The following is a 3,234-nucleotide window of genomic DNA, read 5'->3' as shown; positions in this document are numbered from 1 at the left end:
TCAAAAAAAAAAAAGGATCATAACACATAAATTATTTATAATTTACTGTATAATCTTCCGATGTGGAATTTACTTCTATACACTACTTAAATATTTATGGGTGACACATTAGTAAAATGAGGCTATCATAGATATTTATTTAAAAGACGAACGTGTATTTGAATATTGGTGTATATTTTAAATATCTTATCAATAAAGTGTGAGAAAGTTATATGATATATAAATTATAAAGTCTTCACATCTACTTCAATCGAATTATAATTAATAGAAACTTCTTACACTCACTTTTAATCCCAAGCAAACTAACTAAAAGATAACTACATTGCCCATGAAACATACTATTTATATCACTAACCAACTTTACACCAAACCAAAAATCCTTACATTTCCTCATATAAATGAAAGAAGAAGCAAAATCTTTTATAGGCTTTCCACTACAATAATGCTTAGGAGGAGCATGATAACAAGGCTCCATCGAGAACTCTCTTTCACAAGCTGGAAAATGAGTCTCATTGTTTATTAGCTTGTATAGAAGCCATGGCCTCAAATTTCCCAAGCCTTGAGCAACATATCCAAAAGTAGACAAAGAAGTAGTTACCAACACATCAGATAACTTAGTAGATACATATCAATCCATGCTTTCATATTATGCTTATTGTCATTAAATTTTTGTTTCTCTTCACCACTTGGTCGATGAACCTCTATAATTTCCCCGGTAACAGTTGATTTATTCATATACATCGTCTTTAAATTCTCACCGTATTGTGGATGTAAAGATGTAACAAGAACAACCTTCATAATCGTCTTGTTTTTGTCGCCAGAAGTAGACAATGAATTTTTCCTACCAAGTACTTTTGGTAGTAAATTATTGTGAATGGTGCAATTTAAAACTAGATTCATAATCACTTCTTGGGGAGTTGAAAGAGGATTGAACACTCTTACTTGAAGGCCTATTTTCTCATCTGCTTTAGCCAAGTGTGCTTGATAGAAATTTTTGATTAGTCCCCATGCTTCATTCGAAGGGTGGAAAAGGTAGCGTCCCAGATGATGAAAAACCGTGTCTTTTTCAACGAAGATTTTTTCAAGTTCCTTGCTGAAAAAAGGTGTCATGAAAAGAGAAGGTACAAAATATTGATCTGATTGCAAAATTAACAAAGGAACCTTAATGATAAGAGCTTGACTACCATCACAGTGAAAAAATTTCTCAGGTAAATGCGGTCGGTATTGTAGATTGAGAAATAATGATGATGGCAATTCCAATTTTGAATTATTGTTAGCTTTTTCCTTCTCTATCAAACTTTGATATGTTTCAACATGATTTTCATTCCAAAAAGGAGACGTCTCTGGTAACAACCAAGTTGAATTCAAAAATGGCTCACAAAATATACCTTGTTTGTCTTTCCCGAATCTTACAAGCATCACACGGTTTGTGAGGAGAGCATAAAGAAATGTTGCAGCCATGCTAACAATTTGGTTCCCTAAACCATTATCCGGTGTCCAAATAAGGTATTTGCACATTGAAACATCACCCTTAATGCTCTTAGAATGTGAAATTTTTGTCATGCTTTTGTGGTAATCTTTACCATTAGGTCCGCACCTTCTATGAATTTCTTCATAGCCGCGTAGTTTCAATATTAAATACGAAGAAGGTTTATGAGATGAAGCTTTGCGGTAGAAATGAGATTGTAACCTGCTTATGCATGATGTATCATCAAATCCAGAAGCTAAAAGTCCATCAAGCAGTTTTTCTTCGTCATTATGGATTGGAAAAAGTCCATCAAGCAGTTTTTCTTCGCCATTATGGATTGGAGTATGTAGAGTTGGATCATTTGTGAAACTTGATATTGAGTCATTCATCAAACCTTTGGATTTGAGAGAGATAGAAAAAGTCCCAAAAATTATTATACTATTAATCAAGATTTTTTAAAAAGAGGTCTATGATTGCGATTTGCGAGCTGAATGGAAATATCATGGTTTTGATTTACAAACCTGTTGTTGTAGCTGTTGGTCTTCCTTCAGTTGTTGTAGTAGCATTTTGAGTTTTCCCCTGTACCTTGAATTTGACAAGTACATTAAGATAATAGTAAGTTTTGGACAAAACAAAACATACAAAATAGAACAAAAAAAACTTTAATACATAAAAGTTTTAATTACTCTATTGGTCCTTGAACTATTTGATAATTTTTAAATTAGTTCTTAAATTAATTTTTTTTTGAGTCTTTGTATATTTGAGGAACCCATTTGAGATATTAATGTGATGATAAATGTAGACATAGTACTACAACAGATTTGGAAATAATCAATTTTGTGCTATGATTGATTCACAAGATTACATACCTTTGACATGGTATTATTAAAGTCTCCTTTTATGTTGCCACCATCTGAAATTTTATGGACTCTTCCTCCATTGGTTGTGACATTTGTAATGTTCTTAACATTTTCAATTTCTCCAACAAATAGCACCTTGCCTTTTGTAAAGTCCTCAAAGAGAGAGAAGCTTGTGTTTGAGTACATCAAGTTAACAATGATTACAACAGGAAATACTATGAAAATTACAACAAAGAATGTTGTGAATCGAAGGATTTCCATGGTATATTGAGAAGAGTTTAAGTGGTAAGTAAGAGAGGAGAGTTTATATTCTCAATGAAACATAAATAATGTGAAGAAGAGTTTGGTTGTGTTTATTAAGTCTTGTATTTTTGGCTAATTATAGAAAAGGACAATGGGTGGAGTTTAACATGGGAAATGTGAATCCTTTTCTACCATGGAAAATGTGATGTTTTGAACATTTATATATTAATAAAAAAAATCCAATAGTTGAGATGTGTTACCTTTGAAGGTGAGAAAAACACAAGAAGGGGGGTTGAATTGTGTTTTAGAAAAATTCTTCGTTTCTCCTAAAAACTGAACACACTGATCAGAAGCTAAGTGAGACAGCTTCTGAAGTGATAATCAGAATCTAAATGCAGCGGAATAAAACAGAGAGAGAGAGAAGAAGAACGACACAAAGCAATTATACTGGTTCCTTCCACAATCCGGAAGTAGTCCAGTCCCCCTTGCACTTCCAAGGAGATTTCACTATGAGTAATATCTGATTACAAATGCTCAAGCACACAAGCAAGAGACTTCCAATGCTCAAGCACACAAGCAAGAGACTTCCTTTGCTCAAGAACACAATCAAGAGACTTCCTGCTCAAGCACAACTGCAAGAGACTTCTTAACTAAACAAAATTA

General features: G+C 33.0%; 1 pseudogene across 1 annotated transcript; it reads right to left on the bottom strand.

Moving 5' to 3' along the window:
* Nucleotides 1-224: 224 nt before the first annotated feature.
* Nucleotides 225-2,664, bottom strand: LOC146925756 (putative fucosyltransferase 7; annotated as a pseudogene). Its single transcript, XR_015033927.1, has 3 exons — nucleotides 2,338-2,664; nucleotides 1,990-2,053; nucleotides 225-1,862 (listed from the first exon to the last, which is right to left on the bottom strand). The product of XR_015033927.1 is annotated as a putative fucosyltransferase 7 (transcript).
* Between the last annotated feature and the right edge of the window lie 570 nt (nucleotides 2,665-3,234).

The sequence above is a fragment of the Medicago sativa genome, chromosome 4 (assembly GCF_051527215.1).
Source record: "Medicago sativa cultivar Bolivia chromosome 4, Bolivia_mono, whole genome shotgun sequence".
NCBI classification, from domain to species: Eukaryota; Viridiplantae; Streptophyta; class Magnoliopsida; order Fabales; family Fabaceae; genus Medicago; species Medicago sativa.
This window is presented reverse-complemented; position numbering and strand designations above follow the sequence as displayed.